The 23,840-nt window shown below is 39.7% G+C and overlaps 1 non-coding gene across 1 annotated transcript; it reads right to left on the reverse strand.

Annotated features, from left to right (window-relative positions):
* Positions 1 to 12,036: 12,036 nt before the first annotated feature.
* Positions 12,037 to 12,143, reverse strand: LOC114394343. Its single transcript, XR_003662743.1, has one exon. It is a non-coding gene; the product is annotated as a small nucleolar RNA R71 (small nucleolar RNA).
* Positions 12,144 to 23,840: the final 11,697 nt, after the last annotated feature.

A 23,840-nucleotide genomic window follows, 5' to 3' on the forward strand; every position in this document is an offset into this window, starting at 1 on the left:
CAGGAAAGTCAAGCCGAGAGGAGTTGGACTGGGCCATCTGAGAGATCTGGTCAGAAATGAGTGAGCCCAAGTCCATATCCATCTTCATGACTAATCCATAAACTAACCTTGCCCTGTCCATGTTAAGATCAGACACGTGAGAGGTGGGGGCGAGGTTGGAGTATGATAACACACTCCATGTCTGGGCGAGGGTGGTGAGGTCCTTCCTTAGGATCTTCCAGGGTGCTCCCTCAGCATTAAGAACAAAACCGTGCCCTGGAATACAGAGTCTGGTGGCGAACTCCTGAGGGTCTGGGCATGAATGACAGAATCTGGAGTAGGTGGTGAGGTGCTCCCCTGGCTCCAAAACCACTGGGGTCTCCAGAAATGTGTTGAGGGAGGTAGCAACAAACTTAATCAATTTGCCCCGGACTCCGACTTGTCTAGGGGACTTATCTTCAAGATCATATAAATTGGCATAGGACTCCTTGACCAGGGCCAAATCAATGTGTCCGTCAGGCTGCCTGGTCAAGGATCTATGCCACTGCCTCCGTTCGAGCTCCTGACGGAACTCGTCTTACTCTGTGATAAATAAATTAACATTCCTCTCTGGAAGGATGTTCCAGGAGTGAATGTTCTATGCATATCTCTCCCAGGCGCCCTCAGAAATAAATCTAGTGGTGTCATAGGGCTCCTAGGGCCGAGAGGCAGTAGATTTCCTCTTCCTAGAGGCCATCTTCATAAAAAAGAATCACAGGAATTGAATTAGACAGGTTTTATTTCAAATTGAAAGCAGAAAAACAAATTGGGCGCTTAGTGAGATTGACTCGCTTAGCGCCCCTTATGAAAATAACAGCACACGCTTAGCGTGCAGGGCGCGCTTAGCGCGATAACATAAAAAAAGGACTCTGGCTAAGCGAGACACACTCGCTTAGCTGACACAACACAATGGCTAAGCGAGCATGGCTCGCTATGCCTTATTCTCTAACAGAGAGCTAATTGCGCTTAGCGCGACACACTACACAGGCTTAGCACCAGTAGGCGCTTAGCCCAACTTGATCACTGGAACATAATTGGCTTAGCGAGTTGGCTCGCTAAGCCTAATTCAAAAACATAGAAGAAATTGTGCTTAGCGAGCATGGCTGGCTTATTGCATGAACAAAAATTCTGAAAATACAATTACTTTGGGCTTAGCGAGACTAACTCGCTTAGCCCAGGCTTATTCAAGCTACAAAGGCATGGTGGCTTAGCGAGACTGACTCGCTTAGCCATCAATAGAATACCAATAGCCTCTTAGACTCTGACCTAAGCAAACTAACTCGCTTTGCGCGGCATGCCAGCTTAGCGGGTTCATACGAACTCAGAAATAAAAACTGGAAACTTAAACGCTCGCTAAGCCGAAGTGTAGTTGCTTAGAGAGTTCATACAGAAAAGCATAAATTTAAAAAAAACGATGAACACGCTTAGCGGGATAGGGCCGGCTTAGCGAGTTCATCAGAAAACCCAATAATTCATCCAAAATTGATGAACTCGCTTAGCGAGAGCATCAAAATTTCCAGAAAATTGGGGCTTCGGAGCCCCTAACTACAAGACCCTATTAAGCCTCAAAAACCTAAGAAAATCACACCAAAACATCCTACATTATACGCAGAGTAAAAGCCCTAACAACATGCATTCTAATAACTAACCAAACAACATCAGAATCAACACAAAATCAAAGTTTTCAGAGAACTAAACATGGCTTCTACCCTATAGTTCAAAAACAAAAATTAAAAACTAAAGTAAGAGGTACTTACTTGGATTGCTGAGTGTGTTGAGCAAAATGAATGCAAAGAAGAAGAGGAGCAAGGTGCACAGTGCAGGAATTGCAAGAAATGCCAATAATAAGAAGTGAATGCTATAAGTTTGCACAAAAAGAAACTGCCTAAGGCAGTTAAGTCTTACTTTTGGCAGTTTCGACTGTCTCGCTTAGCGCTAGTGACTCGCTAAGCGAGCACTCAGTGACGTTTGAGTTTTCAAATTTTAAATTCACGTGCTTAGTGGGACAGGCTTTCTCAGCCCAATTCAAAAATTAGAAAACCCGAGAAGGATTTAGGCTTAGCGCGAAAGAGACGCGCTTAGCGAGATCTGTAGCTCCGATTGGTTTACAACTTTCACTTAGCGGGACATGTCCGGCTTAGCGAGTTAAATGCCTCAAGATGCAGTAGTGGGGCATGCTTAGCGAGATGGTCTCGCTTAGCGCAATTCCAAACCTGAGAGGAATTTAGGCTTAGCGGGTATGACCCGTTGGGCCCAATTAACATGAGGATCCAGGAAGAGAGGAAATTGTGCTTAGCGCATGGATGCAATTAGTGAGATTGTGATGCGCGCTTAGCAAGATGACTCGCTTAGCCTAATTCCAATAAATGCAATTCCAGAGAGGTTTTTGGGCTTAGCGTAATGATCTTGTTAGCGAGACCCCATCAGTCAATGGGTAGGGGTTGGTGCGCTTAGCGCGAGTGGTTACTTGCTCAGTGCATGCTTGATGATTCGCTTAGCGCACAGGGCACTCTGAGCGAGTGGATGACTGAAATTTTTTTTGAGTTATTCCTCATCCATAGCTTCAAAGAAGCTTAAGCAACCCTATTTTTCACACAAAACATGCTGATGACGTACTCTAGCAATCACAAACAAGTTGAGACCTAACTAAATGCAATGATTGAGAAAATAAATAAAAAGAGCTGGGTTACCTCCCAGTAAGTGCTTCTTTAATGTCACTAGCTTGACATATGTTACCTCATGGGTCTTGTAATTGCATGATGATGGTCAACCTCTCAATGTTCCCACCATGGTACTGCTTTAATCTCTGACCATTTACTATCCATGTTCTGTCAGGAGTTTCTGATTGAGGATCAAATAATTCCACTGCTCCATATGGCTTGACATCCTTGATGGTGAAGGGTCCAGACCATTTAGACTTTAGCTTGCCTGGAAACAACTTCAATCTTGAATTGAATAGCAACACTTGCTGTCCTGGCTTAAAATCCTTCTTGAGCAGCTTCTTGTCATGATAGGCCTTCACTTTTTCCTTGTACAATCTTGAAGACTCGTAGGCACTCAACCTAATTTCTTCCAACTCCAAGAGTTGTAACTTCCTCTTATCACCTGATAAAGCCTCATCAAAATTAAGGAATTTCAGAGCCCAATATGCCTTGTGTTCCATTTCTAATGGTAAGTGATAGGATTTGCCATAAACTATTTGGAACGGAGATAGGCCTATGGGTGTCTTGAGTGCAGTTCTGTAGGCCCATAATGCATCATCCAACTTGCTTGACCAGTCTTTTCGCGTGGAAGCCACAATTTTCTCCAAGATTTTCTTCAATTCCCTGTTGGAAACTTCAGCTTGGCCATTTGTTTGTGGGTGATAAGGTGAGGCTACTTTGTGTGTGACATGATAGTGGCCTAGCACCTTCTGCAGTTGGCTGTTGGAAAGATGAGAGCCCCCATCACTTATTAGGACTCTAGGGACTCCAAAGCGAGCAAAAATATTCTTCTTTAAAAACTTCACCACAGTTTTAGCATTATTCTTCGGATCCGCCACTGCTTCAACCCACTTGGAGACATAATCCATAGCTACAAGAATATATTCATTTCCAAAAGATGGAGGAAAGGGACCTATAAAGTCAATTCCCCAGCAATCAAAAATTTCCACTTCCATTATGTTTTGTAAGAGCATTTCATTTCTCCTAGAGATTCCTCCCATCCTTTAACATTGATCACATTGGGTGACATGCTCATGAGCATCCTTGAAGAGTGTTGGCCAAAAGAATCCTAATTGTAGAATTTTGGCTGCTGTTTTGTCTCCACTATAATGTCCTCCACATGGTGAGTTGTGACAATGCTATAATATGTTCTTGGCTTCTTCTTTTGATACACACCTTCTCAAAAGGTTATCAACACCAATCTTGAATAAATGTGGATCATCCTAGATATAAAAGTGAGCATCATGTAGGAATTTCTTCCTTTGCTGCCAAGTCAAATCCTTGGGGATGATTCCAACTGCCTTGAAGTTAGCCAAATCAGTGAACCATGGCCTCTCATTTACCAAAAATAGTGATTCATCAGGCAATTCGTCTCTTATCTCTAACTCTTTCAAAGTCACCTCTTCATTGACTAGTCTGGACAAATGGCCAGCTACCAAATTTTTAGATCCTTTCTTGTCCCTAATAACTAGATCAAACTCCTGAAGCAACAAAATTCACTTGATTAGTAGAGGTTTGGAATCAGCTTTGTTCAGTAAATACTTGATGGCTGCGTGATCAGTATAGACTATAACTTTCGATCCCACTAAGTACGGTCTAAACTTCTCCAACACATAAACAATGGCTAGCATCTCCTTCTCTGTAGTAGCATAATTGATCTGATCATCATTTAAAACTTTGCTGGCATAGTAGATGACATGGAAGACTCTGCCTTTTCTCTAGCCCAACACTACACCTACAACATAGTCACTTGCATCACACATTAGCTCAAATTCTTGACCCCAATTTGGTGTTGTGATGACACGGGTAGTCACTAAACTAGTCTTAAGAGTATTGAATGCTTTCAAGCAGTCTTCATCAAATAAGAACACAACATCCTTGTTAAGTAAATTGTTGAGCGGTTTGGCAATCTTTGAGAAGTCCTTCATAAATCGCCTATAGAACCCAACATGCCCTAGAAAGCTTCTTACTCCCTTGAGATTCACTGGAGGAGGTAGCTTTTCGATCACATCAACTTTTTCTTTGTCCACTTTCTATCCCCCTTGCAGAGATTTTGTGCCCCAACACAATGCCTTCTTGCACCATAAAATGGCATTTTTCCCAGTTAAGCACCAAGTTTGTCTCTTCACACCGTTGGAACACTCGCTCTAGATTTGCTAGGCAACAATTGAAAGATGAGCCAAAAATGGAGAAGTCATCCATAAACACTTCGATACATTTCTCCACCATGTCAGAAAAGATTTCCATCATACATCTCTGAAAAGTTGCGGGAGTATTGCAAAGACCAAATGGCATCCGCCTATAGGCAAACACACAAAAGGGACAGGTGAATGCTATCTTTTCTTGGTTGTTGGGATCCACAACAATCTGATTGTAGCCAAAGTATCCATAAAAAGAAATAGAAAGATTGTCCTACTAGCCTTTCGAGCATTTGATCCATGAAGGGAAGTGGGTAGTGGTCTTTTCTGGTGGCATCATTCAATTTTCTATAATCAATACACATTCTCTAGCAGCGACTGTTCTTGTAGGAATCAAATCATTCTTCTCATTCCTAATTACCGTCATGCCTTCTTTCTTGGGAACCACCTGTACAGGACTAACCCATGCACTATCTGAGAAGGGATAAATGAGGCCTGCTTCTAGCAATTTAAGTACTTCCTTCTGCACTTCTTCCTTCATAACCAGATTTAATCTTCTTTGTGGCTGCCTTACGGGCTTATAGTCAGCTTCCATATTGATCTTCTGCGAACAATAAGAAGGGCTGATGATACAATCCTACCGCGCAAGGACATTGGATAGAAGACTCCAAGTAGATTGAGCCAGAGATCCAAGGGAAGTCCCTAGGGTTCTCATGAACCTTAGGGTAGATTTCAAGCCCATGGGCTAAGTATGAGCCCGCTTATCTTTGTAAATATTAGAATAGGTTTTTCCTTCGTTTGGGCCTTGTATTTTGGCCCTTCTAGTAGTATAGGGTTTAAGCCTTGTACTTCGAGGCATTTTGAGTAGTCTTTGTAGTAGGAAATTTTTTGTATTTTTATGTATTTTCTCATGGGGGTGAGCTTAGCTATTATAGGGGGTGTGTAGCTAAGCTCTAGCTTCTCATCTCAAGGAGGTGAGCTTAGCTATTAAAAAGGTGTGTGTAGCTAAGCTCTAGCTTCTTTAGGAATCTTCTTAAGGAAGCTTTTCAAGGAGGTGAGCTTAGTTATGAGAGGGGTGTGTGTAGCTAAGCTCTAGCTTCTCAAGGAAGTTTTCTCAAGGAAGCTTCTCAAGGAAGTTTTCTCAAGAAAGCTTCTCAAGGAAGCTACCTAGTCTATAAATAGAAGCATATGTAACACTTGTTGTAACTTTGATGAATGAAAGTCTTATGAGATACACTTCAAAGTTCCATTTCTCTCCCTCTTTTATTCCTTCAATTTCGTGATCCCCCATTCTCTCTTTCTTTTCCTCCATTAAAGCATCCTCTTCAAGCTTCTTATCCAAGGCAATTCTTGGTGGTGAAGCTCCTTCTTCCTTGGCTTATTCCCTAGTGGATGGTTCCTCCCCTCTCCTCTTCTCCTTTGCCTTCCACTGCATCTCCATGGTCTAAAATCACCATTGAAGGACCTCATTGAAGCTCAAAGATCCAGCCTCCATAGAAGCTCCATAAGCAAGCTTCCATTTAGTGGTATCAGAGCATAAGAGCTTCAAGTACGTGCTCCTTAAACCTCCACTAATTTTTTGCTTTATCTTCTCTTCCATTTTTGTTTCTTCATTTTTTTCTCCATGTCTCCTCACATGTCTTGGGCTAAATGTTGTTAACATGATTCTTTAGAGTTTCCACCGATTAAACTTGCTATAGAAGCTAGATTTGATTTTTCTATGGTTCAAATTTCTTGTTCTTGTTCTTGAACCATGAATTGTGTTGAGTTTAGGTTCCTTTGAGTTTTGTCTTGTTATTTTCTGTGGCTGAAACCTAAACCATAAAATTCTTACAAAAATATTAAAGTATAATAAAACCTCAAAAATCTAGAGTGACTTGTTCACCTATTTTAGTTTTGTCATAGAAGTCATGTCTAGTCATGAAACTTGCCACATAAGATTTCTTATGTTGTGCTGAATTTTATTTTCTTGTTTCTTTGTCTAACTCATTTGTTCATGAGTGTATGAAATTCTTTTAGCCTATTATTTGATTTGAGTCAAATCTTTCATGTTAATTAGTCCTTAACTTGTTCATGCAAAATTCTTAGAGAGTCTTTGATTGTGAACCTTTTCTTGAACTTTTAGGTTTCCTTTTGATTGTGTCTATTGTGAATTTAAGTTTTAGTGATTGAATTGCTGGCTAAAATGTTGATCCTAAGTGAATATTGAAATCCTAAAACTGTGGTAAAAATCATAGTGAGTTCAACATACATAGGAAGGTTGAAAGTAAGCCCAAGGCAATCAATATACCATGCTTAAAAAAAAAAATCGCTGGTGCTGGCAGCTTGGACATACAAACTTGTAAAAATTATTGAGAATTGGTTACTTTTAATTTTGAGCTGAAATTTTTACTGAATTTGCTAGACATCTGGAAAAAAGTTATAAAAAAAGAACCAAGTGATTTGGATAAAAGGAAAAAAATACTAAAATCACACAAGTTGGCAGAAAAATCAGTATCCAGGAAAAAAAAAGTGAAAGGGAAGTGTGCTTGTTGTTTTGGCTCAAAATTTATTCTATAATTGGTGCCTATGTTATACCAATCTTAGTTCCGAAATTTCAATTGAAAATTACGATGAAAACAAGTGCCAAAGCTAGAGGTTTGTTGAGTCTTTTTTTTTATAGTTCTTTTACTCTACTCTAGAGCCATTCTAAGTTTCTCTTTGAGTCCTAGCTTGCTTCTATGTCCTTTTCATTGCTTTAATTGTTGAGTAATCCTTGAAAAATTGTCTTGTTAAAACTCCATTGGTTTAGATTTCATTCATTTTTTTTGGTCTTTGGTTATTGCTTGTCTCTTTGTTTCCTTGGTTGTGGGTTGCCATATAGGGAATTGGAAAGGAGGATTGGTGCCATCCCTTGAAGAATTTGAGTCAAGAAGTAAGGGGCCAACCACCTTAAGAGCTATTGGACTAAGAAACACTCCAAATTGAGTGAATCACCAAAGAGAGAACAACCACCAAAATTGAGGACCGTTTTGTAATTTTGTAATTTGCAATTTACTTACCTTCTTTGCTTTCAAGTTTTGTAACAAAAATGCCTTTCATTGAAAGTGTGTTGGGAGCCTCCAATAGGTTACCAAACTTCCATTTGTGTGTAATAATTTTAGGAAATTTTTCCTTAGGATAGTGAGTGTTTTGTTGGGAACCTTGAATGTGGTCATCCAAACACTCTTAGGATTCGCCTAGTTTACATTTCTTGCTTACTTTCATAGCTTATTTCCTTTACCTTCCATTGTCAAACCGCCTAGATAGCTTTCCTTTTACCAATTAGTTTTTTACCTTATCTTTCAAACCTCTTTTAGTGTTTATTTTTGCTAGTTTCAACCATAGTTTCTTTTACCTTTTGTTTTCAAACCTCCAGCAAGAAAGAACCACAACTTAGGAACCAACATGAGTCATCATTCATCTAGTGTTAATGGCGAGGGTACTAGTCATAAAGACCCTTTATCTAGAATCTTAGATGAGTTGAGTTCCCTCAAGTTATGGAAAGAAAAAGAAGAGAGAAAAGAAAAAGGAAAAAAAGAGTGGAAGAAATAAGTCAAGATGAAAGAAAGAAAATAAGAGAGGAAGAAAGAAGAAAAATAATGAAAGAAATGAAAAGAGAAAAACATGCCTCCTATAGTAGTCATAACTCTTGCAAGAGCCTAAGTGAAGAACTTCGTGACTATTACGAAGGAAGGCATAGGTCACATCTTAGACCTCACTCCCATAGAAAAGAAAAGGAAAGAAAGCCTCAAGAGGCTAACATTAACCTCTCATACTTCCATGGGAAGGACAATGTAGAGGCTAACTTAGATTGGGAAATAAGGGTAGAGCAACAACTTAAAAAGAATTCTACTTCAAAATCTTATGGCTCTCACCCTTATCCAAAGAAAGACCAAGGTCAAAGCATCTTAGGGGTGACACCTTCTAAGCCCAAAGATGATAAGGGGAAGACAATAGAAAAGGAAGCCCCTAAGGCTAGTATGCAAGAGAAAACTAGCTCTATAAAGTGCTTTAAATGTCTTGGAAGAGAACACATTACTTCTCAATGCCCCACCACAAAAACCATGATTATGAGGGGCCAATACATTTATAGTAGCCAAGATGAGGCTATTACTTAACCTTCCTCTAGTGAAAGTGAAGAAGCAAAAGGGGAAGAATCTAGTGAAGAAATCTACCCCCAAGAAGAAGGACAACCATTAGTGGTTAAAGAGAAGTGTAAGGAGGTAAGTGTCTCCTCCTAGAGTTTAGCTAAGAAGGAAACTCATTTTACAATAAAGACAAACATTAAAGAAACTTTCCCTTTTAGACAACCTGCACATTTTCTCTTTTGTAAAAAGACACTTGCTAGCATTGCCACACCTCTTGGGCTTGAGTTTATTCCTCAAGTAAAGAAGTTGTTGGATGAGGGTTTGGTTCGCAAGAGCTTAAATCCTTGTGCTTTGTTGGTGCCCAAAATAGGTATTATTAGGCACCAAGTCCCTAAAATAGATGGTATGATGAATATTTTGAGTGGTGCAACCCTCTTTTGTAAAATCACTCGTTGATGTTCCATCATTTTCTTCTATTTTCTAAACCCTTTTTGCACCATTTTAATTACTGATTGGTCTTAATTGTCAATTAATTAGGCAATTTTATTATTTGGGCTCATTTAGCTAATTTGATGTTTTTAATCTAATTTCAAGAATTAATGAAACATTGGGCTTAATCCGGATTTTGGTTGTGGACTTGAAGAGGGCAAATAAAGCAGCGCTTACCTTAATTAATTTTTAATTAGGAAATTTCGCAATTTTATTTTATGTGGTTCAGTGTTTATTTCGTTTTGGGCCAGAGTATTGTAATAGGGCCCATTGACTTTGAGTGAATCTTTTTAAATAGCAGCCTTGGGATTTGTGAAGGCTATTCTGTTATGCCATTCATTATTCAGAGCTTTGTTTAGGGTTTATGGTTTTAAAGTTTTTCTATTCTAATGCTACTGTTTCGTTCTTAATGCAATTTTCCATTTCCTGCTTCTAATTACAATTTCGTTCTTGTTTCTCCTTCTACTTTCATTTACGTTTCTGTTTTCATTTTCGTTTCTGTCTCATTTATGTTTCTGCTTCATGTTTCATTTACATTTTCTGTTTGAATCTATGGAAGGCTAAATATTCTGGTGTTGTTTCCTTCTGAGGAAGAAGCCCAACTCTCTTTAAGGTTTCGTTTATAATGTGTTTCCCTGGCAGTTTTCCCTTCACCAGTTAACCCAAATTCGTGAACATTAATCAGTGCATGCTTTGTGTTCGATTAATTGCCTCTGAGCCTAACTTGCGTTCATGCTTAATGGACGAAGGGCTAACTGGTGTATGTGGTGCCTAATCACGTATTGACAACCCTAGGTTGATTTTCGCTTAGTGAATTGAAATAGGGTTGGATTAAGTGGTTAACTGTTAGGGACAAATTTTCCACAACCCAGGATAAGAGAATGGCTTCTGAATCAGAGGAAACAACCCATTATTAATATTATTAGTTTCGTATTCCACTTTACTTGTTCTGCTCCTTAAATCACAAAACAAACAAACCCCCCCCCCCAATTGTTACTGTTACTGCAAGTATATTATGAACATTTGGTTTATCATTGCTCGTTGGGAAACGACCTAGGATCACTTCCTAGTTACTGCATTTTCATGTTTATTTGATTCGGGTACGGCCTCGACCAAATTTGGCGCTGTTGCCAGGGAGCAGTGTCCAAAGGTTCATAATAACTAGCTAGTGTTGTGTGTTTAATCCTTTCGTGTTTTAAGTTTAATTGTTAGTATTGTGTTAGTATGTGTGTTAGTGTTGTTTAGTGTCCTGGTATTTTGTTTAGTGTGTGTTATGTTTCAGTTTTTCTATTAAGTGTTTCCCCTGTTTCAGTTTTGGGTGTTTTGCTGTGAATAGTGTTTTGCGATGGACTTAGCGACTACTTTTGCTTGCGGCAAAACAGAGTAGTAGTAGAAATCAAGTAGAGACGGATTTTAGCGACCACCCATGCTAAATTATTTGAGATTTTTTGTTTTAGTAGCTAGGGTTGTTATTTTTGGCTGAATTTTTTTGTGGTAACTTCTTTTAATCTATATTTTGTGGGAAAAATAGCTAGAGCATTTAGTTTGGTCAGATTTGAAAGTTCCAAAAAAGTAGCAAATTTTGTGTTTGTCAAAACTTCAAACGGCCATAACTTTTGCTCCGGTTATCAGAATCGCAATTAATATATATGTATTTGGGGTAGAAAAAAATTTCCTATGCCATGGCAGCCCGCCATAGGCCGGCTGAGGTCTCCATCGTCCAAAAATAGTGATTCTGTCAAAAGTTTTTTATTTTTCAAGTTTTATTCACTTATTTTTCTTAACCTACCAATTTTAGCTTCCATAGTTAGACTTTGAATTTTTGCCTGAAATTTTTTTTGTGCTATCTTCTCATCATTTTATAAGGTTGCTCACAAAATTTCAAGTCATTTGGATATCATTTGAGGGTAGTTGTAGTTCAAATCTACACCTTTATTTACATGACAAAGCAACTAGTTGTGCATGCTGAATGTAGTGTATGACTAGAGGCAATCCATCTGACTTACAACCCTTTGATCCTGAGATAGATAGGACATTTCATAGATTAGTTAGGCATCGTTTTATACCTTTTGATCATCCTGGGCATTCCATTACTGGTGAATCTGTGCATTCTGTTATTGGTGATTTTGAACATCCTGATTTTGAGCATTATAATTTTGAGCATTCTGATTCTGAGCATTCTGATTTTGAACATTCTTAGAACATGGCACAACCTCCACCCCGTGAGAGGACTCTAAGGGAACTGGCTGCACCTGATTTCACCTACGAAAGCTTGTGCATCCAATACCCTGATGAGGATGTCCCATATGTTCTTAAAACTGGACTGATTCATTTGCTTCCAAAGTTTCATGGCCTTGCAGGTGAAGACTCGCACAAACATTTAAAGGAATTTCATATTGTCTGCTCCACCATGAAACCCCAGATGTCCAAGAGGATCATATATTTCTGAAGGCTTTTCCTCATTCTTTAGAGGGAGTGGCAAAGGACTGGTTGTATTACCTTGCTCCACGGTCCATCACGAGCTGGGATGACCTTAAGAGAGTATTCTTAGAAAAATGTTTCCCTGCTTCCAGGACCACAGCCATCAGGAAGGATATCTCAGGTATTAGACAACCCAGTGGAGAGAGCCTGTATGAATATTGGGAGAGATTTAAAAAACTATGTGCCAGTTGTCCTCACCATCAGATTTCAGAGCAGCTACTTCTCCAATATTTTTATGAAGGACTCAGTAATATGGAGAGAAGTATGATAGATGCTGCCAGTGGTGGAGCCCTTGGAGACATGACTCCTGCTGAAGCCCAAAATTTAATTGAGAAGATGGCTTGCAACTCCCAGCAGTATAGCGCTAGAAATGATGCTATAGTCATTAGAGGAGTGCATGAGGTAGCTACAAACTCAGCTGCATAATCTAAAACTAAGAAGCTTGAAGGCAAACTGGATGCATTGGTTAACTTGGTAACCCAGCTGGCTTTGAACCAGAAATCTGTACCTGTTGCAAGGGTTTGTGGTTTGTGCTCCTCTGCTGACCACCATACAGACCTTTGCCCTTCCATGCAGCAACCTGGAGCAATTGAGCAGCCCGAAGCTTATGCTGCAAATATTTACAATAGAGCTCCTCAACCTCAGCAGCAAAATCAACCACAGCAGAACAATTATGACCTCTCCAGCAACAGATACAACCCTGGATGGAGGAATCACCCTAATCTCAGATGGTCTAGCCCTCAGCAACAACAACAGCAGCAGCCTGCTCCTTCCTTCCAAAATGATGCTGGCCCAAGCAGACTATACATTCCTCCACCAATCCAACAATAGCAAAAGCACCAGAAACAACCAACAGTTGAGCCTCCTCCACAACCTTCCCTCGAAGAACTTGTGAGGCAAATGACTATGCAGAACATGCAGTTTCAACAAGAGACCAGAGCCTCCATTCAGAGCTTAACAAATCAGATGGGACAATTGGCTACACAATTGAATCAACAACAGTCCCAGAATTCTGACAAGCTGCCTTTCTAAGCTGTCCAAAATCCCAAAAATGTCAGTGCCATTTCATTGAGGTCGGGAAAGCAGTGTCAAGGACCTCAACCCGTAGCACCTAACAATTTCTGTGCAGGTGAATCTTCCACTAGTAATTCTGATTTGCAGAAGCAGCACATCCCTCCTCTTCCATTCCCTCCAAGAGAAGTTTCCAACAAAAAAATGGAAGAGGCAGATAAAGAGATCTTGGAGACATTTAGAAAAGTAGAGGTAAACATACCTCTGCTGGATGCAATAAAGCAAATTCCAAAATATGCCAAATTCTTGAAGGAGCTGTGCACTAATAAGAGGAAGCTTAAAGGAAGTGAACGAATTAGCATGGGCAGAAATGTCTCCGCATTGATTGGTAAATCTGTTCCCCAAATTCCTGAAAAATGTAAAGATCCAGGTACATTCAGCATACCTTGTATTATAGGGAATAGTAAGTTCGAGAATGCCATGCTAGATTTAGGAGCTTCTGTTAGTGTTATGCCTCTGTCTATTTTTAATTCTCTATCTCTAGGTCCCTTGCAGTCAACTGATGTGGTAATTCATTTAGCTAATAGAAGTGTTGCCTATCCTGTTGGTTTCATAGAAGATGTCTTAGTTAGAGTTGGTGAACTGATTTTCCCTGTTGATTTTTATATTTTGAATATGGAAGATGGATTTTCTCAAGGATCAATTCCCATCATTCTAGGCAGACCCTTTATGAAAACTGCTAGAACTAAGATAGATGTTTATGCAGGCACACTATCCATGGAGTTTGGTGATATAACTGTTCATTTTAATATTCTAGATGCTATGAAATACCCGTCTGAAGATCTTTCTGTATTTCGTGCTGAAATAATTGACCATGTTGTTGATTAATACATGACTGATCTTTACTCTAATCTGCATGCCTCTCACTCTTCATGCATTGAGTCTGAAATTGTACTTGATCATATGTCTAAATTTGATGCTGAGAGTGAATCTGAAAGTGATATTGATTGCATGTCTGGTGGTGGTGTTTTACCTCTTGAGAATGATTTTATAGAGTCAGATAGGACTAACCATGTTTCAGGAAGTACACATACCTCTAACTTTCTTTATGAGGTACAGGCTGAGAAACCATCTCCTTCTACCACTATCCAGCCGACCACACCAGAATTGAAGCCTCTACAATCAAATTTAAAATACGCTTACTTGGATGATAGCAAAAGTTTTCCAGTGATTATATCTGCCTCCCTTACTGATGAGCAAGAGGAGAAGTTGTTGTCTGTTCTCAAGAAGCATAAGAAGGCTATAGGCTGGACCCTGGCGGACATTCCTGGTATTAGCCCATCAACATGTATGCATCGAATAAATTTAGAAGATGGAGCTAAACCAGTAAGACAGCCACAGAGAAGACTCAACCCGGTGATTCTTGATGTAGTGAAGAAGGAGATAACCAAGCTTTTGCAAGCTGGAATCATTTATCCTATCTCCGACAGCCAATGGGTGAGTCCCGTCCAGGTAGTCTCGAAGAAGACCGGCCTCACAGTGATAAAAAAAGAGAAGGAGGAGCTGATTCCTACTCGGGTGCAGAACAGTTGGAGAGTCTGCATTGACTATAGGAGGCTGAACCAGGTTACCAAAAAGGACCATTTTCCCCTGCCATTCATTGACCAGATGCTTGAACGCCTAGCAGGTAAATCTCACTACTGTTTCCTTGATGGTTTTTCTGGTTATATGCAAATTACTATTGCTCCTGAGGATCAGGAAAAGACCACATTCACCTGCCCCTTCGGCACTTTTGCAGGTTTGGAGTACCTAAAGCAATTGTTAGTGATCAAGGAACCCATTTTTGCAGTAGAACAATGCATGCACTGCTTAAAAAGTACGGGGTGGTACACAGGGTATCCACACCATACCACCCCCAGACCAATCGACAGGAAGAAATTTCTAACAGGGAGATCAAGAGAATATTAGAGAAGATTGTGCAGCCAAGCAGGAAAGATTGGAGTACCAGGCTTGATGATGTTCTCTGGGCACATCGGACTGCCTACAAAGCACCCATAGGAATGTCTCCTTATCGGGTTGTCTTTGGAAAGGCATGTCATCTTCCGGTGGAAATTGAGCACAAAGCATACTGGGCAGTGAAGACTTGCAACTTCTCTATGGATCAAGCTGGTGAGGAAAGAAAGTTGCAACTGAGTGAGTTAGATGAAATCCGCCTAGAAGCCTACGAGAATGCCAAGTTCTACAAAGAAAAGACCAAGAAGTTCCATGATAGCATGATAGTTAAGAAGGACTTCATGGTTGGGCAAAAAATGCTATTGTATAATTCTAGGCTTGGACTCATGAGTGGTAAGTTGAGGTCTAAGTGGATTGGTCCTTTTGTTGTTACTAATGTTTTTCCTTATGGTACAGTTGAGATCAAAAGCGACTCCACAAACAAGAGCTTCAAGGTCAACGGCCATCGACTTAAGTCATTCCTCACGAACCCTTCTTTAGTGGACGTAGTGGTGGAAGAGACTTCCTTACTCCACCCTACTCTTCCTCCACCATGACTTAGGGAGTTCTTCTCTTCCTATCTCCTTCCTTGCTTTTATTACACTTGTCCGATTCTATTTGATGATTTAATTGTTTTTAATCTCTTAATTGTGCTACATTGAGGACAATGTGTTGTTTAAGTATGGGGGGGAGTGTTCTTTGGTTTTTGTTAGTTTTTTTGGTTTTGTTAATTTGTTAGTTGTGTTAATTTGTTAATGTTGTTAGTTTCGTCGGATTTTTAGTTTAATATTTTGGGTCAATTCTGTGCGCATGTACGACTTTGCATGTTTTTCTTTCAATCATAGGATATGTTCAAGAAATGGGTAATTGTTTTGAAAATAAAAGTTTTTGACATTTTGTGACTTGAAATCTTTGATTCTCCTCTACATGTCATGATAGTTTTGAAAGCTCAATTTGAAAGTGATGAGTTTACCTTTGTGAGAATTTGAGCCATCCATCATCATAATCATTTGGTGTGTTTTGCCCCATTGATTGCTTGCACAATAGCCTTGGCTTGATTCTTGTTGATGCTTCCTAATTCACATGCATATTTGGATATATGATTGAGGCAATTTTGTTCTTATAAGCTTCTAGCCAAATAGACTTACCTTGACTTAATTCCTTTGATAGCCCTTTTGAGCCTTGTTTCCCTTTCCTTGTTTTGAAGCTCACTACAAGCCTTAAGTGAAAAACCATGATATCACCATATCCTTAAGGAATTTTGGAGCTTTGGAATTGTTTTGGGAATAAGTGTGGGGGGTTTTTGTTTCATTGGATAACATGTTTTGTTGGCCATGCTTCATGATATATTTTGAGCCATACCTGATGTACATTGCATATTGGTTAAATGTTGGACATGCTGAATATGATGTTGTTTCTCAAAGGCATAGAGTAAAAAATATATATATATATATATATATATATATATATATATATATATATATTATTAAAAAAAATCGAAAAAGAAAAAGAAAAGCAGTAAAGTTGAGTGAATAAGATCATAAATGACAAAATAATGATGAGACCCTTGGTTCTACTCTTTATGTTTAAATTTTATCTTTACTTCTTTTTATTTTCTTATGTTTTCTTAATATGCACTTATTCCCCATTGCTCCTCTATTCCTTTGGGATTCAGCCACTTATTCCATATTTTTCCATACCTTGTCCTTGGCCCCATTACAACCTTAAAAGACCTTTTGATCCTTATGTGCATGTGTTTATGGGTTGATTGTCAATTTTAGAATCTTGCCAAGTTTATGTGGTGTTTGTTTTCATGGGTGCTTTGAGGGTAAATAGTAGCCTAAACACTTGAGAGATAGAGTGTATATCTTGTGAGGCTTTATCACTTTTCATTCTTGAGCTGATTAACTATTTTGCCATGATTGGGTTGCTTGGATGATTTTCATGAATGTCTTGACTTTTCGGATCTCCTTATGTCAGATGTTACCCATTCCTTTCATTCCTTGATGTTCATTGAGAAATATGTGAATGTTTTCGTTTGTCTCTCTTTAATATCCTTGGACTTTGTTCTTTGTTTCATTTTGCCCAGGAGTGCAAAAGGCTAAGTATGGGGGGTTTTGATGTGCCATCATTTTCTTCTATTTTCTAAACCCTTTTTGCACCATTTTAATTACTGATTGGTCTTAATTGTTAATTAATTAGGCAGTTTTATTATTTGGGCTCATTTAGCTAATTTGATGTTTTTAATCTAATTTCAAGAATTAATGAAACATTGGGCTTAATCCGGATTTTGGTTGTGGACTTGAAGAGGGCAAATAAAGTAGCGCTTACCTTAATTAATTTTTAATTAGGAAATTTCACAATTTTATTTTATGTGGTTCAGTGTTTATTTCGTTTTGGGCCAGAGTATTGTAATAGGGCCCAGTGACTTTGAGTGACTCTTTTTAAATAGCAGCCTTGGGATTCGTGAAGGCTATTCTGTTATGCCATTCATTATTCAGAGCTTTGTTTAGGGTTTATGGTTTTAAAGTTTTTCTATTCTAATGCTACTGTTTCGTTCTTAATGCAATTTTCCATTTCCTGCTTCTAATTACAATTTCATTCTTGTTTCTCCTTCTACTTTCATTTACGTTTCTGCCTTTAGCTTCAATTGCGTTTTCTATTTTTGGTTGAAATTATGGAAGGCTAAATTTCTGGTGTTGTTTCCTTCTGAGGATGAAGCTTAGCTCTCTTCGAGGTTCTGTTTATAATGTAGCTTCCTGACAATTTTCCCTTCACCAATTAACCCACATGCGTTCTGTTAATCTGTGCACGCTTCGTGTTTGATTAATTGCCTCTGTGCTTAAGTTGCGTTCGTGCTTAATGAACAAGGGGTTAATTGGTGTATGTGTTGCTTAATCACATATTGACAGCCCTAAATCGATTTTCGCTTAGTAAATTAAAATAGGGTTGGATTAAGTGGTTAACTGTTAGGGATGAATTCTTCATAACCTAGGACAAGAGAATGGCTTCTAAATCAGAGGAAACAACACGTTTTTACTATTATTAATTTTGTATTCCATTTTGCTTGTTCTTTAATTCACACAACAAACAACCCCCCCATTGTTACTGTTATTGCTAGTATATTATGAACATTTGGTTTATCATTGCTCGTTGGGAAATGACCTAGGATCACTTCCTAGTTAATGTATTTTAATGTTTATTTGATTCGGGTACGACCTCGATCAAATTTGGCGCCGTTGCCGGGGAGCAGTGTCCAAAGGTTCATAATTCTTGCTTTATGTTTAGTTGTTTTATGCTTTCGTGTTGTGTTAGTATTGTGTTAGTGTGTTTAGAGTCTTGTTATTTTGTTTAGTGTGGTATTTTGTTTTAGTTTTTCTGTTCAGCGCTTCCTCTGTTTCAGTTTTTGTGTTTTTCTATGAATAGTTATTTGCGACGGAATTAGCGACCACTTTTGTTGAACTAGGAAGCTGGGTAGTTGTGGAAATCCCTTAGCGACGGATTTTAGAGACCACCCTTGCTGAATTAATTGAGATTTTTTGTTTTGGTAGCTAGAGTTGTTATTTTTGGCTGAATTTTTTTTTGGTCACTTCTTTTGATCCATATTTTGTGGGAAAAATAGTTGGAGCCCTTAGTTTGGTCAGATTTGAAAGTTCCCAAAAAGTAGCAAATTTGATTTTTGTCAAAACTTCAAACGGTTATAACTTTTGCTCCGGTTATCAGAATCGCTATTATTATATATGTATTTGGGGTAGAAAAAAATTTCCCATGTCGTGGCAGCAGACCACGGGCCAGCTGAGGTCTCCTTTTTCCAAAAAATTGTGATTCTGTCAAAAGTTTTTTATTTTCCAAGTATTATTCTCTTATTTTTCTTAAATTATTATTTTTAGCTTCTATAGTTAGACTTTGAATTTTCATTTGAAATTTTTTGTGTTATCTTCTCATCATTTTATAAGGTTGCTCACAAAATTTCAAGTCATTTGGATATCATTTAATGGTAGTTGCAGTTCAAACCTACACTGTTACTTGCATCAGAAGGCAACTAGTTGTGTGCATGCTGAATGTAGTGTATGACTAGAGGTAATCCATATGACTTACAACCCTTTGATCCTGAGATAGACAGGAAATTTCATAGATTAGTTATACATCATTTTATACCTTTTGAGCATCCTGAGCATTCTATTACTGGAGAGTCTGTGCATTCTGTTATTGGTGATTTTGAACATCCTGATTTTGAGCATTATAATTTTGAAAATTCTGATTGTGAACATTCTGAGAACATGGCACAACCTCCACCCCGTGAGAGGACTCTAAGGGAAATGGCTGCAACTGATTTCACCTACGAAAGCTTGTGCATCCAATATCCTGATGAGGATGTCCCATATGTTCTTAAAACTGGACTGATCCATTTGCTTCCAAAGTTTCATGGCCTTGCAGGTGAAGACCCACACAAACACCTGAAAGAATTCCATATTGTCTGCTCCACCATGAAACCCCAGATGTCCAGGAGGATCACATATTTCTGAAGGCCTTTCCTCATTCTTTAGAGGGAGTGGAAAGGACTGGCTATATTACCTTGCTCCAAGGTCCATCACGAGCTGGGATGACCTCAAGAGAGTATTCTTAGAAAAAAATTTCCTTGCTTCCAGGACCACAACCATCAGAAAGGATATTTCAGGTATTAGACAACTCAGTGGGGAGAGCCTGTCATACCCTAATTTCGTCCGGGGACTTTTGCTTGATGACATGCGACCTTTGTTTGGTCCTTGTAAGGTGCTTGGCACCCATCATTAGGCAATTTGTGAAATTCCGGGACATGCCGGAAAACAAAAGAAAATATTGATGCACAATCCGTAAGGTTTCGTGACACCCCGGAAATCAAATGGACGCATCGTTGCATAATTAGTGAGGTTCCGTAACATTCCGTAAGTCAAAAAGGGGATGATTATGTAATCCGTAAGGTTCCATAACATTACGGAAAGAAAACAAGTATTGTTACGAAATTCGTAAGTTTCCGTAACTTTACGAAAAAAGAATCACCAAAAAAAGCAGAGGGGGGTGTACTTAGTAAAAATGGGGGTGCAAATAGCAACCAGATCCACTTGGGTCCTCCAGAAGATTCCTCCAGAAGGCTGTTGCTTCTGGAGGAAGCAACCCTGCTCGCCTGGGCGAGCTGAGCGGCAAGCATCTCCCCTGTTTTGCTATAAATAGGGGAGGAAGTGAGAAGGAAAAAGGTTCAGCCCCTGAGGCACTTCTCTCTCTTTCGAATTTGCTTGGAAAATTTTTTTCCGTGAAGAAAATCTAAGCCGAGACGCTTCCGAAACGTTTCCGTAACGTTTTCCGTGAGGAATTTCACAAAGGTTTCGACCGTTCTTCGATGTTCTTCATTCGTTCTTCATCGTTCTTCGATCTTCAACGGGTAAGTACCTCGAACCAAGCTTTTTGATTCATTCTATGTACCCGTGGTGGTCCACATTGTGTTTCGTGTATTTTTATTTACTTTTTATACCCCCTTTTGACGTGCTTAAGCCATTTTATTTAAGTCATTTCTCGCTTAAACTAAAAATAAAATAAATTTCCACCGATCGTTTGAATTGTATTATCCGTTAACTTCGGTTAAAATGAATTCCGACCGTTCGGTCGTGCCGTAACCACGTTGGAAATAAAAAAAGAAGTAAAAAAATAATATAATAATCAAAAAACATCTTTTAGTAAAATAAAGCGGAAAATCAATTGGACGTTTTCTCTTTGGGATTTCTCATTCTTAATTGAATTGACTAATAACTAAAGTGAAACTAAAGCTAAAATCAACTCGCCTAGTCAAGCTCGTCCATAAAAATAGATTTTTGAAGTTTGTCATTTCAATTTCTTACTAAGTAAAATGGATCATTTTCAAGGTCCAACGCCTTAAAATGATCACCTCTTAAGTAAAAAAGAAATTACTTGATAAGAAAGAACTACGTAGGTCTGATTTCCTCATCGCAATTGAGGAATACGTAGGAGCAAAGGGAAACACCGTTGTCGACCACAAAAAGAGAAAAAAATATAAAAAGGGTATAAAGGATATAAAGACATAAAAAGGGAACATAAAAAATCAAAGTCATGTTTGCACATTCGATTAAAGGCTGCCGTCCCTTGGGACGGACGTGTGGGGTGCTAATACCTTCCCCGTACGTAAATACAACTCCCGAACCTTTCACTTAAAAGTTTGTAGATCGCGTCTTTTCCGATTTTTCCGACGTTTTCCTCAAATAAACGTTGGTGGCGACTCTGCGCGTATTCCTTTCGTGGAACACGCATCCTGCGAGTCACGCGTCGCCCTCCCGCCGAAGGGTAGGTTGCGACAGTTGGCGACTCCACCGGGGACTGTTTTTAGAGAGTTAGGCCATTTAATCTTGTGCAATGTTTTACCATGACTTACCCCTTTGTTGGTTTCCCTTCATTATGTTCTTGTATATATAACTCTTTGATGCTTTTAGTGCATTTTTTGTATCCTTGAGGTAAATATTTATTCATTTGATGCACACAAACACCAACACTATTTGCACACACTATGAGTTGAAAAAGGGCCTTATACCCGGGTTCATGGGAACATAAGGAGTGGAGGTGAATCTGTGATCATGCTAGGTCTCCGACTTGCTTGATTACAGTGAACCCTCATCTAGAGTTTTCCTCTTTGAAAATATATCGTTGCTAGTAGTCCCTACTGCTGCAATATGTTCTTCGAAGGGGATGATACCTCTAGGGACCTTCAAGAGAGATATGACCAACGGAGGGTCTGTGTCACCTTCTTAAATACATACGTTGGGCACTTTGCTACCCCAAGACGTTGTATCTAAGAAGGAGACAATTTCCCGGGCTCCCGTATTCATAAATTGCATCCGTGTCATATGCATTCCTTCGTGCATTCATCCATTCCACCCATGATAGATGTCGGAGTTTTGATTCGCACTAGATCTTGTTTCACTTTAGTAAAACATGGGATCAAGTCAAAAGCCTTCGCTTAAAAAGAGGTTTTATCAAGTCAAAATCAAGAGCTTAGAGGTCACTAGTTTATGAAAGTTGGAGCAATTAATGGGTCAACTTCAACGGCAAGCCTTCCGCAAAGCCTATGGTAAGCATTTGGGACCTAGCTAGGGTAGAAGTCTCCATGGAACCAATTGCATCCCTTGCCCAGTATTATGACCAGCCTTTAAGGTGCTTCACATTTGAGGACTTCCAGCTAGTGCCGACTGTGGAAGAGTTTGAAGAAATCCTGGGATGCCCATTGGGAGGAAGGAAGCCATATCTTTTCTTTGGGTTCTATCCCTCCACGACAAGAGTTTCCAAGGTAGTGAAAATCTCAGCACAAGAGTTGGACCGTGTAAAGCAAAACAGAAATGGAGTAGTCAGAGTACCAAGGAAGTGTTTGGAGGAAAGGGCAAAGGCCTTGGAAAATGAAGGCAAATGGGCTTTCTTTTATTGACATCTTGGCGCTTTTGATCTTTGGAGTTGTCCTCTTTCCGAATATGGAAGGGTTAGTGGACCTAGCAGTGATTGACGCTTTCCTCGCCTTTCATCATGGCAAGGAAAGCCCAGTCGTCGCCATTTTTGTCATGTATGACATGTTCGACCGGGGATGTGAAAAGAGTGGCGCAAGAATTGTTTGTTGTGCACTGGCTCTCTATGTGTGGCTGGTTTCACACCTTTTTCTCCAAGAAGGTAGGCCCGTCTATCCGCTACAAGGTCACCGCTCGTGCGTCGAAAAAGGAAAGGCGAATTGGGACCAACTCTTGACTAGCATGGAGGGGCGTCTGTTAATTTGTTCCCTCGCTAGAAGGAAGGAAGAATCAGGATTCTACCTTCATGCGAAGGATGTCCAAATGTTCCCTTGATGGAACAAGGGGTTGTATTAATTATAATCCCGTCCTCGCCATAAGACAGCTTGGCTACCCCATGAGAGGAGTGCCATCAGACGAAAGCATCACGCCTTTCATCGCACGGGGTTTCAGTGACCCCAATGCGAGGGTACTCTAAGGAGTTCACAAGGCATGTGATGCGGTGTGAAGAAAGGACAGAGAGCTTAGGGGAAGCAGTAATGGGAGCATCAGCGGCTATCATAAGTGGCTGAGAGTCCGGACACAAGGATTGGATTGGCTCCCAAATCTAAAGACTATGAGAGATGATGAGGTTAAAGCTTCGGAAGAAAGTGATGAGGTACAAGCCCTAAAGGCAGAGCTTGAAAGAGCCTGGGTAGTCGAAGAGAAGTTCAAGTCCATAGCCATCAAAGTCTGAAAAGAGTATGATGAACTAAGGGACGTCAATATGGCCACCGCTGAAGCCTTGGAACGAGAAACCAAGAAGGCTTGAAAGGAAGAACACGACCAAAGCAAAGTTTTGAGGGGCTTTATAGGGCAGCAATAGTGAGCTCAAGCTCCAAAGAGGTGAAAGGAATCATCACGGGTCAAAGGCATGATCTTGAAGGACGAGCTAAAGGCTTGCCTTAGGTCGAAAAGAAATTTGTCCCAACAGTTAAGCGAGACTGAAGGGAATATGTGGGCCATCATCGATGAGTGCAAAGAGAGGCTAAATCTAGCGGCGACTCACGAGCAAAGGCTAGAGGATGAGTATGCCAAGATATCAGCAGAAAGGGAAGCAAGGGAAAGGGTAATTGATTCATTGCACCAAGAGGCAACAATGTGGATGGACCGATTTGCTCTTACTTTGAACAGGAGTCAAGAACTTCCCCGATTGCTAGCCAAGGCCAAAGCAATGGCGGACACCTACTCCGCCCCCGAGGAGATCCACGGACTTCTCAGCTATTGTCAGCATATGATAGACTTAATGGACCATATGATTAGAAACCGCTAGGAAGTTTGTATTGTCGCTCAGATCTTGACTAGTTATAAAATTTCTGAATA

Source organism: Glycine soja, chromosome 17 (genome assembly GCF_004193775.1).
Source record: "Glycine soja cultivar W05 chromosome 17, ASM419377v2, whole genome shotgun sequence".
NCBI lineage: Eukaryota > Viridiplantae > Streptophyta > Magnoliopsida > Fabales > Fabaceae > Glycine > Glycine soja.